Source organism: Pistacia vera, unplaced genomic scaffold (assembly GCF_008641045.1).
Source record: "Pistacia vera cultivar Batoury unplaced genomic scaffold, PisVer_v2 Contig531, whole genome shotgun sequence".
Taxonomy (NCBI): domain Eukaryota; kingdom Viridiplantae; phylum Streptophyta; class Magnoliopsida; order Sapindales; family Anacardiaceae; genus Pistacia; species Pistacia vera.
In genome coordinates, this window is record NW_022196370.1 from 385,213 (window position 1) to 398,352 (window position 13,140).

Here is a 13,140-nt window from a genome sequence, read left to right on the forward strand (position 1 = left end):
TTAAAGATCGCCTCAAAGATCGTGACCATTCCCTGTGGGGGATTCCGAGTTGTATATGTCCTATGCTGGTAGACATCCACGCTAAGCACATACTGGTCCACCGCTTTCTATATCTCGTCCTGGGTGGCCACTGATAAGGTCTCTTGCATGGGACCTGTTAGGGCGCCCTACACTTGTGAGCTCGTCCCCTTGGCTGCTTTGGTCGCTGAGGTATCCATTGCTCCTAAAGTCTGAAAAAGGGGCGACATGCAAAGATAACTCAATCTCCGTACAATGTTCCGTATGATGATGTGGAAGAGCAAAAGAAACCCTAATGTACCTTTCTTAACCCCTAGAAAAACCCTAAAAACCCTTGGGGATGAATCCCCAAGGAATCGTGCCCTAAGTTTTCACTCTTTATAAAGAAAAAAGTTCTCTTCTTACCATTGTCCAAAAATACGCACCATAAGAGCTTGCCAGACAGTTCATACCCACCATTACCGCAAAAGTCGAGCAATTAACAAAATAATAGAAGAAAACGAAGGAGAAATCTTCCTTACCTCTTGGCTGCTAGGAATGAACTTCTTGTCATAACGGAGAGTGCACATCAACTGGAAGAAGGACGGACTGATTTTGAGAGAGTTTTGTTTTCTCTCTGAAAATATGAGTTCTGTGACAAAACTTGAGGCGAACCCAGGGTTTTATAGGAGGAAAAACGACTATTGGTTTCCCTAAGCAAGCGACACTTGGGCAGGATCGTTTCTCGCCATTGATTGCGACCACATGTCATTAATTCGCGAGAAAAAGTAACCTCCACGCTTCGTGAATGCCAATCGACACTTCCCTCCATTGGAGCAACCAAACATTGGCGCGGTTACCTCCTCCACATTAAATGCACCCTCATCCGCATTTAATGCTTTGAAAGAGAATGTCGTTTTAGCATGACTTGCATTTAATGCGCATGGTTGGCACTTTTTGTGCAACAGACACGTCTGTCACAATAAAGATTATTTTATTGACCAGACTAGCTATTAAGCGCAACGGATAATATTTGAAGAGGTCGTTCGAGTAAAACACTCTTCGCCATGTATCAGTTTAGAGACGATGTGATTCCTTGCTTTCGACAAAAATGTGCTAAGTATTCTCAGGTTGCGAGTCGCAGATGAGATTCAGTGCATGTCAGTATGGCACTGAGTAGGGTCTGACCCAGGTCGCTGAACCTGTGGGAGAATGCCGCCTCAAGTTGCTTGTGTTATTCTTAGAGACCTATGTTATGACCTCCTTATGGCTCAATCAAGCGTCATTTGGGAGAAGTAAAGTCGCGGCATAATCATGAAGTTCTTAAGGTTCAATCCTAAACCTTAAAAACTAGGGGGGCTTCTTTTATGTCTACAATGTCAGGGCTGATGTGGGCTCTTGTCAGTAAGGGCCAATCAGAATTCAGGGAGACTTTATGTCATCTAGATGCTGCAACGTCGCGCAATGACGGAAGATGTATACTTCTCGTCAGTGCAGCAGGTGAATGTCAGACTTGCGAGTGGCTAGGAATCATCCACCCGCCCAAGCCCTACGCAATTTAAGGACTTCTCTCATGCAGACAACCAATGGGAAGCGGTTTAGGAATTATACCACACTTGTTAGACTGCAGACTCATGATTATTACCTTGAATCCTCCAACTATAAATAGAGGGCTCCTCTCTCATTTATGGGATTGACTTATCTTTAGTCTTAAACAACATACATTCTCTCTTTCTCTCTCTATATTCTCTATAGATTGTAACTCAGTTCGCTGCATGCGACCTAATTATAACCATCTATTAATACAACTACAGTGGACGTAGGATTCCCTTATGAGCATCCGAACCACTTTAAAAACTGTCTTTTTATTTATTCTCTCGCTATATATTTTCATATCACGTGTAATTTTTAAGCCCACTTAACACTTTGCACGTGTGAGTCGTTGGTGTCAAAATCAAACATCAACAAATTCCTTCCACATTTTTTTTTTTGATAAAATTCATCTTACTCTATCAATTCCATTGTTGTAATTGTTCTCTTCATCTATTTTTTTTTTTTTTTTTGAATTCTTTAATTAAAAACAACGTTGTTCATTTTTTTTTCTTTATTAAATGCTGTTTCCTAGTAACATATTTTTTATATATATTTGAAAATTTTGTTATTACTCCCAAATATTATTTTTTTGGCTTCGCCCCTCATTTTTTATTTTTAGTTTTAATAATATATTAGCTCGGTAAGCAATCCCTTAATAAGAAAATCTTAGATTTAGTTTTAATAATATATAAGCTTTTGATTCTCCATTAAATTTGCGTTAAGACACTTCTATTAACAGCCACCGAATTAAGATATTAGATATGTAAAACTTTTTTTTTTTTTGTTGATCAATCAGAAACCGATTTGGTAATTACTTAATTGATACTAAAAATAATAGAAAGAAGAAAACATAAGTTTATATGATTTTAAATTGGTTGCACCTACCTTAATGCAATGTGAAGAAAGGTTCATTTTATTCATAATTGCATTAAGTTGCTGCTATCTTTCACTTTAGTTGGTTGACCACAAATCATTGTTTCTTCATTAATTGCTTACAACCCACACTTAACCATCATTTAAAAAATATTTATTATTATCTTATATAAAAAGTTGAGATTTTAATTAATATGATTGTTGATGTAACAATTCTATATTTATAAGATAAATAATTATAAAGAATATTATTTTATTATATTAATATAGTATTAACGCATTGAAAGTCATAATGCCAAATCAATCAAGACTTAAACATCCAAAGTCCAGATCTCTACTTTTTATACGTAAAGTTATCATAAGTTATTATTATTGATTTAAAGTATTACCATATTGTCAAATTACTATTTTATCCTTTATACATAGCAAACACAAACTCTATTAATTGATACAATTACCAATCTGAAAACAAAAATAAATTACTATTGTGATTAAAAAATAATTAACTATATACATTTATCTATTTTTTGACAGTTGAGGTGGGCCACTAAAGATTTCTTTAAAAATAAAAAATTAATATTGTTATTCCACAACTGTTGAACAATTTTATGTGTACCCTTTATCATGATCACAGATCATATCAATGGTCCCAATATATTTTCTTATGAATGCAATTAATTTTGAAGTAAGCACACGTAAATTAGGTCTCATGAGGATTTATTACAACGTTGCTCCTAAGGTTTGATAGGAAAATGCTTTCCCCTTAATTTTGGGAAATTAATGCTTTCACTCCTAGACAAGTTTCGTTAGTTAAATTTAATGGTTCAAGGTTGCTACTTCCGAATAATAATTTTGTTAGTTAAATGTTAACGTTCAAGAGGTAGAAAAGATGTTAAGAGTAAAACATTGTTAGCATTTTTAATAAATGATTCAAAGTTATGGACAAATGATTAGAACTTTTGGTATTTTGATAATATTACAAATTTCTTAAATGTAAAATGATAAATTGCACCTTTATGTTAAACCGACAGAATCTCTATTTAGGGGTGTTAGCATTAGATAAAGAACACTTTTTTTTTTTTTTTTTTCATCCAACCTCACGGGTGAAAATGTAATAAACTTGTCCCATAATAAATAATTGAACAGTTACATAATGAATTTGGTTGAAGGTGTTTGTCAATTGTCAATTGTCAAATGGTCACCACACACTCAAAAGTTAGCTATCAAAAGGAAGAAAGGCACACAACTAAGCCTATACTCTTATTATTATTGCTTATAATTATGCTTTAATGCAAGCAATGTGCTATCTAACTCCTTTAAACTCTTTTATTTTTCTCTTTGAAATCTCAACCAACACTTTTACATAAGAGGAAAGAAAGGACATTTATTTGTGGTGGAACCATATTGCCCTTAATATGGTTATATGAAAGAGACTTCACATTCAACAATTATAATATGTATTTATTAATGCTCCAAACCCAACAAAACAACATGATGATACCAAAATATAATTTAGTTTTGTAGTTATTGCTTGTGATATTAGCATTTAATATGAGTTCAAAGATCAAGATATTTGATGTGGGGTTGCATTTATTTTATTTTTGTTAATCGAAGGTAATTAGGTCTGATATTAACTTGGTATCTCTTCATGTCATTAGATTGTATACGATGAATGGTGCGTAAAAAGTATTAAAAATTATGTTAAGTCATAATATCCCGACTCATATTTAATTTATTACTTGAAATAATTTTTAGATTTCAGAAGCACTAAAAACAGTATAATATCTCTTCCTTGAAATGTATAAAAGAATTTATATAAATAAAAGTTCAATTGTCATAGTAGAATTAGAAAGGGAGAAAAAGAACATAAAATGGTCACGGGACTAATGAGCAACATGGACTTCATGTGATCTTGCATTATTGATGATTTTTTTTGTTTGCCTGCTAATATTAACAAGTCTGAAAATGAAAGTCTTATAAACTTTACATTTATTTTCAATTTTATATTAATTGGACTAACTATTATTATTATTATTATTGTGATTTTAATTAGGGATGTTTGATATCCAAACCAAATTGATAAAACCTATAGATCTAAATGAAAACGAGGCAAACTTAATTTAATTTAACTTGATGAATTGATGGATGAATTTAATTAGGTCTAAATTTCAAGAAAATGATAGTCGAAATTATTTGGTTGGTGGAACCTTAGAACAAATAACTCATAATATATACACATAACAATAGAAAACTTAATTAATTTATTTTAATGAGATTGGGTGTCATATTCATTAATCCTAAACCAGTCTTAATTTTAGAATTTATTATTACATGGTATTTTTATGAAATTTGGTGTAAAATAGAATGTGATATCTCTCACCGCCAATTATTTCTACCCCAACTACTGTAGCTCTCCTTAAAATTTAACAATATTATGATGTATTTAAAACCTACTTCCCATTTTGTCTTTGTATCGAACGTTAATCACAACCTTCAATATTACTCATTTAAGCATAAAATTAGGATATTCATATTAAACATTAGGGGTGTTCAAAAAAATGTAAAAACCGAACCGAAAACTGGTTCAATTATGGTTCAAAGAATTAAAAAAATCGGATTTTAGGTTTGGTTTATGGTTTGGGTGAAAATGCAAACCGGTTAACTAATATATATATATAATTACAATAAAGTAAATAATCATTATGGATATTATATATTAAAATAAAATAAAAATTAAATTTATTTATATCAATTTTTAATGTATTGTTTGTTGTGGTTAATGGATATGTATAAATGTTTAATTTTTTATTTGGATATATATTGTTGATGTTCACAATTTAATTCAAGAAAAATTAAAAAAAAAAAGTTTAATCCAATTTAAGGGGAAAACCGATTCAAAACCGGTTAATCGATTTTTTTTAAAGCGGTTAACCGATTCGGTTCGATTCAAGAATTTTCCTTAACTGAAAAACCGGTTCGGTTCAAGATTTTGAACACCCCTATTAAACATCATCAATAATATAATTTTTATTAACAACTCATCGCAGTTTTACTTTTTATTTAATTAAAGATTAGAGTTGATCTAATTCTACTCAACATTATTAATAAATTTAATGGATTAAATTTAAAATGTAAAATGTATTACTCAAACATTGACTTGAAGGGGTAAAATATTATTTCAGATAACTGACCTGAGGGGAAACTTGTTATTTCATGATACCTCAAGGGGTCAATTGTAAGTATTTATCGTATTTATTAATTATTATATGAGGAACGCAGCACAGAAATTTCCAAATAGAGTAGTAGAAAATAAAAGGGTGAGGTGACGTGAGGTAATCAATCAGAAAGGCTCAACGCCAACTATTTTTAATTTGGAAAGAGGCCCCGTGAATTCGATAAATAACAACGGCGGAAGCGCGGGGATTCTAGTTACTACTCTTTCTCTCTCTCTTTCTTTTATCACTCTTTCTCTCTCAACTATAACTACCTCTAGTTTTCCATCATCAGATCGATCAACAAAACAACTCCCAACTCCAACTCCTATCTCTCAAATGCATGTAAAAAAATGATTCTCAAAACTTCTCTCCGCCATGACTAACTCCTTTCTTCCTCCTCTCAGGTTCGTTTTCTCCAATTCCATCTCTTTATATATATTATACATTACCTTCTAATTCTCTTTTCTGGGTTTTTTTCGTCTTTTATTTCAAAGTTGCTCTTCTTTATATACGGATCCCTTTTTCTTATGTATGAGTTGATTTTATGTTTTCACTCACGACGGGTGTAAGACATTTTATTTGTATTTTTTTTTTTCCCTTGAATGCTAAAAAATGTAGATTTTTTATATGAAAATCACTGCAACTCTATGTTAAATCTGCATTAAATTCTGATTGCAGATCAGTTGTTTTCATATTTTCTCATGTATGTTACTTTTTAGTTTATACAGTTATTTAATTTTTAAGTTTTTTTCCTTAAATTTGGATTTTATCAGCTGAAAAATATATGAATACACATTAAATTGTGATTTTAGTTTTAGATGAGAAAAGAATGTAATATTGATTTAAAATAATTTAGATGATGGATACATTAATGGAGTAAATGGGGTGAAGATTCATTTTGGTTCTTCATTATCTTTAGCATTTTCTAATTTATTAAGCCTTAATTGTTGCCATTTTAGATGATTTTAATTAATTTATATTTTGTTTGTGTTCAATTAATTAGCTTATTCGTTTCCAGGAGATGGGGAAAAAAGGGAGTGGCTGGTTCTCATCAGTAAAGAGAGTGTTTCAATCATCTTCTAATAAAGAATTATCAGGGAAAAAGGTAATTAATTTTTATTTTGACTTCTAATTTAAGCAATGATTTGATGTTTTGAGTACTAATTAAGCAATTTAATATTTTCTTTATGACTTGTTCTTTTTGGCTAATTCTTTACTTTTTTTATTATTTATTTCTCTATTAACTTTCACTTTCACCCTACACCTAATTTCCATACATATCAGCCAAAATTTATGGTATTAAATTATTACCTTTTAATATTTTTGTTTTCCAAATTTGTAGTGTAGCATTTTAATACAAGTATATATGTTAGCTACAAATTATAAATGTGATAAAAATTAGATCACGTGTATTGATATTCAGAATTTTGAATATCTTTTTTTTTTTAATTTTAACATTTCATAAAAAATCTCAACCATTACTCCCTTATATTAATGTAAATTGAACTTAGAGTTAAAATATTTACTTAAAAGTTGTAAAGATTTGAAACATGTGAATTAGAAGCTAATAAATAGAATTTCTAGAATTTAATAAATAGTAATTAGAAGCTAACAAACATTTAAATAACATAATTAATTTACCCTTATTTAAATAAAAATATATTAATATAAATAAATAAATACATGTTGGTGAAATTCCTTTTCATTGATACTAATTTGCCGGCCAATGCATGCATGCATACCGGGTCAAGTGAAGTTTTAAACAACATAAATAATTTAACCTTATTTACTGTAGAGTTACTTTTATTATTTATTATCTAATATTATTAATTTTTAATTATATACAAAAGTTCAAACGACACACTTTCAAGATCCGAATCTTATTAATACAAAAAATAAAAACAATTTTGGGGCATGTTTGATTTAAATCTGAAATAATTTTAAAAACTAAATTACGATTTAGATGTGAGTTATGTCATATTTTTAATATTGAATTGTGTTGATATGAAATTCAAAATTATTTTCTGATAAAAAATAGTAGAAAACGACATTAATTGTTTTCTGATTTTGTCCTAATTTTTAGATTGTATGGGAAAACTATTTTGAGAAACATTTCACTCATTTTTACTAAACACATTTGATAAGATTTTGTATCCATTGTTTTTTTAAGAACAGAAAACAAAATTTAAATCTACATCAACAAGCCATAATTAAACTTGGATATAAAAGACACCAAATTTATCTTTCAAGATGAATGTAGGATAATGAACAAAATATCTAATTTTGAAAATGTAGATATATTATATACATTGAAAATGGATGGTATATATAAATTTATTGAAATAAGTATGAATCATTTGTATGCATATAAAGATAAGGTAACAATATTGAGGGCATAGGAAATCATATTGAAGAAGACCAAACCACCAAAGCTTAAAAAATTACTCCTCGAGCCATCCAGGACCATTGACGCTATATGCCGTAATATGAAATGTATGGTCCCCTGTCATCATGCCATAAACGTTACGGCCTCCATGACATTTCTTATCATGGCACCTCACCCATCACATCATCCATGTGCTTTATGAGTCTCATCACCATCATGCCACATTTAGAGTTACCCAAAAAAAAAAAAAAAAAAAAAACATATGTTAAATTTGATAATATTATCATATCATTACAATTCTTGTATTTTTTGAATTATTGGTTTCATAATGTTACCAGATCGTATAAAACCATTGGATGTGATCGACAAACTGTGTGATTACGTACTGATCTATCCAATGGTTTAAATTGGCTGTAATATTACGGCTTAGAACAGTATGATGATGTGGGTGGGTGATGAGAGTAAGAATGGATATAATGCAGCTGAGACTGAGTATGAGATGGTTTTGGAGAAAAGATTAATGAAAGTTAAGGCAACTACAGAGGCCCCAGAGGTAGTGTCTTTTGAACATTATCCGGCAGGGAGTTCACCGGATGTGACAATTGATGAGAGCACGGATCAACTTCGGTGACTAATTCGAAGATAGAAATCATGCAATTGCCGTTGCTGTAGCAAACTGCTGCGCAGCTGAAGCAGCTGTTGCCGCAGCTCAAGCAGCAGCAAGGTTGTTCGATTGGCTGTTATGGCCGCCACTCCAGGGAGAACGCGTGCAACTCTGATCAATCTCAACAGAGCTACCTTGTAATCTTCTAATTTGAATCAATCATTGATTGTTTTACTTTTTATTTGATAGGAAATTATATGCTGAATATTTAGGCTCGGCGAGCTTTGCGAGCGTTAAAGGATGGTGAGGGCTAAAGGCCTAGTAAGAGGCCACATGTCGAAAGCAAGCGAAATGACAATGCGATGCATGCAAGCGCTGGTGCGAGTGCAGGCGAGAGTAAGAGCACGCAGGCTCCAATTGTCTCACGAGAAGCATCACAAGAAGGGAAGACAAGAAGACAAACAAGAAGAAGATGAAGAATTGAACAAGCCCAGGAGCCCGTTGAGGCAGTATGGTGGCGGCCGCCACAAAAGTCTGAGAAACTCAGCGAAGATGCTTCAAGAAAACATGATTCTTTGATGAAAAAGAGAGAGAGAGCCTTGCTTTGCTTATGCCTATCAGGTAAATGGTTATTAGCTATAAAAGTTACGGATTGCAGGATTCTTTAATCTTGGTGCACCTAAAATTTCGGGAAAGAGTATATGAATAAAACCCTTTTTGCATGTTTAATTGGCATTTGAGACGATTTTTTTTTTTTTTCCCCAATTCAAGACAGTATAAAAGGATAATTCAAAAGGAATAGCTATTTTACAATTCCTCCAAAAAAAAATGCTAATGTTCATGTCATAATTTATTGCAACAACAATATCAACAGCAACAGAGCAACAGCAGCAGCAACCCAACAACCTGAGCACACAAATGGCAAAGATGCTGTTGAACTCTACGACCAGGAGCATGAAAGAGCGCCGTGGGGATGGAACTGGCTGGAGCGTTGGATGTCGGCGCAGCCTATCACAGCCGTCACTTACCCCAACACGAAGCTTCTTACATGACACTCACCAACACCTCCACAAACGACGACATGTTATGGGAGAAAAACCTTGAAATCGACCTCAGCAACGCAACCGCCACCGCCAACCTATGCAGCTCGACCGCGACTTGCTAGAACTCTAACTTTACTCAACGCGCCAACTGCAGCATAGACAGCCAAGCTACATGGCGCCAACGCAGTCAGCGAAAGCGAAGTTGAGAAGTCAAAACATTAACCAAGGGACTATCAAACAAAGAAGGACTCCAAGTACACCACAATGGAAACATCAACAAAAAAAAGTTCATAGTTTTGGTCAGGCTATGATTCTTCTAGCACTTCTGGTGGTGGACAGCAAGTTATCAAGCTCCAAGGAGTCCAAGCCAAGGTTACAGTAATGGATCCGGGTACAAGTGAGCGGGTTTGGGTCTTAGCCCGATTATTGTGGTGGGGCTGAAGATTGGGCAGGCTGCCTTTAGTGGTGGTGGTGGAGTGGTCATGGTTGGAGGCATGATTTTGTTTGATTGAATAATTTGAGATTTGTGTAATAATTTCTATATAATTAACGTGTAATGTGATGAAATTGAAGTTGCAACATGTTATTAAAACATTACTATATATTTAATTATTGTAAGGTGAACAGATTTTGAATTTGTAATATAAGTTTGTTTGTGTGTTAATTATCCTTTAGATTGGAGAGATAATATTTTATGTTCGATTGACAAAAATCTTAAAGAAACATTAGAAGTTGAGAGTGGTTTTCAAATGCAATTTCAAAAAAAAAAAAAAAGTTAAAAACAATAAAAAATAATTTGAATATTGGATCGGATTCTCACATTATCTAATTTTGTCAAAACTTGGAAATATTTGTATTATAAAAGGGTCACTTTTAGTTGTCGATTTAAAGTTTTGGACTTTGCAGTGAGGGCAAAACAGATGTGTAGAAGATCTTCATTTGGGAACTACAATTTAGAACTTACTATTTGTTTGAGAATAAAATAAAATCAGGTAAACAATGAGTTTTTAAAATAAATAAAAAAAAGAACTAATCTAATTTAAGAGTTCAATATTAAAAGACTCATATATCCCCACAATCTTATTAACAAAATAAACAAAAAACACGAAGAGATAATCCAAATCTACTATCATAAAAAAAAAAATCTAATCTTAATAGTGTTGGGATTATAAAAAGAAATTTTAGGAATACCAATCATAATTTAACCATATACATAATATATACTCATGAAATCTGTGACCTAAAAATTTTATAAGAGGGGTACCATAGAAATATTAATATTTAAAGGATATAAGTTATATAACATAATATGTTTTCATCATGTTATAATAATTTAAAATTTTATATTTAAAAAAACATGAATTCTATTATTCAATTTGTTTTGTTCTAAACTATTGAGATATAATAATTAAGTTCAAGTAGAAAATACATAAAAAATAGGAAGAAAAGAAAGTGAAAAAAAACATCATATTTAATCATAAATAGATTCATAAAACTCTTTAACGAGATTTTAATTTTTTTTTTTTAAAAGAGATCGAAATAGTTTATTTCAATAAAATAACAAAATAAAAGATAAACTAGTATAGAATATACAAAGAATTAATTAAAAACTAAAAATAAATGATATTAAATAGGATTACTTTTTAAGAGGGCACAATGCAATCATGTAAGAGTATCAAGGATTTTTTAAGCGAGTCTTCAAATTTTGGTTAGTTTAATTTTTTTTTTTTTTTTTTTTGGTTGAAGTGAAAATGGAAAAAATGCGGGGAGATTTATTTGGTTAGGACAAGTTTTAAAAGTAAACTAAAATGGAAGGATGATCTGCAACGCGCTCTTTAAGTTGAGAAACATGTAAGGTAGGGTGGATGCAAGATTACAGAGAAAGTTCCAGTCTATAAAATGTGCGCTTGGTCCAATGTTGATCAGCTTGGTCCTTTATACGACATTGACCTTGCTGCAAATTTGATGTGAGATGTTTAAGGAACTAGTCTTGTTCTCTTAAAGTCATGATCAACAGAATTCACCAAAGTTGAACCAGGTATATAAGTCTCAATACATGGTAGAAGTAGGCCATAGCCAACTTGGATTGGAGACATTTTGAGGAAACTTGTTTAATTACAGCCACAAAATTGAAGTCTTGGGCTAAGAGGATGGGAGTCCATTAATGAAATCCATTGACTCATTAGACCAAACTTTAGAGGAAATGGGCGATGGGTGAAAGGTTAAAGTGAAACCAAAGTTTCAGTCTTATTTCATTGGCGAATAACACATGCATTTTAATAGACTTTTTTATGTTATGTGTTATCCCTAAAAAGTTACGTTTATGTCTACTCAATAAATATCTTTTATACTAACTGTCAAGCTCATATCTGCTCAAAGATATTCATACCAACCTTATATCATTTCAAGAGATGAATGGACGAGAGCCTTCCATGTGTCACAGCAACTTACAAAACACTCATTATACTAACCTCAAAGGTGTATAAATTGATATTTCTCTTCCCGAAAAAGAAGGCTGAGCATATGAGAGCTAGACATAGATTTGAGCTCAATTCTTTCTCTCTGTAAACACTGTATTTTTTCATATTTTTATGCCTTACGGGCATTATCATAGAAATAGTTAGAGATCAATAAAATAACAGTGGATGTAGGAGTCACTTGTTTAAACATCCGAACCACTATAAAAGCCTTTCTTGTTAGCCTATTATTTATGTTTTCTGCAATATATTTAATCTCAGCTCCATATACAAATCTCATGAATCTATCACGTGTAATTTCTAAAACCCTCTTAGCGTTTTGCACGTGGGAGTTGTTGGCGTCCAAAATCAAGCATCAACACCATGCAAGTAAAAATAAGTTGGCAAAATTCTCGAATGATAAGCTAGCGGAGAAGAAAAAAACTCTTCTGTTATTTTCTTACACTAGTATGATGTAGTTGGAACAACTATGTGATCCTTATGTCTTAGAATGCTATCAGGAATTGAATAATGAAGGACACTGGCCACCAGTTTTTAGAGTTTTTGATCTCTTGGAGTTAGTTATACTTTGATAGAATTTGAGGTAGACCTGACTCAGGCATTCACTACAACAAATATTAAATTTAGGGATGAAATATTTAGGGACAAATTTAGTTTTGTCCTAAAATGGTCATTTTAGGGAATGAAATTATAATTTCGTCACAAAATGCTTAGCACTCAATTTCCAACCCACGCCAACAATGCCATTTGGAGAGAAGGGTGCAATAACATGGAGAGAAATCATTCTGGGACGAAATTTATTATTTCTGGATGAAAAATTTTGTAGCTAAAAGCCTTCTTTTTCTAGGATGAAATTTTCTATTTCTAATTGTATAAAATTCTGAAAACTTATTAGGGACGAAATATAATTTTGTCCTCGATTGTAAAGACACATTTTTTGGGACGAAAATTA

At 31.8% G+C, this 13,140-nt stretch overlaps 1 pseudogene; it reads left to right on the top strand.

The window, feature by feature from the left end:
* The first annotated feature begins 5,817 nt into the window (after positions 1 to 5,817).
* Positions 5,818 to 10,112, top strand: LOC116107305 (annotated as a pseudogene).
* Positions 10,113 to 13,140: the final 3,028 nt, after the last annotated feature.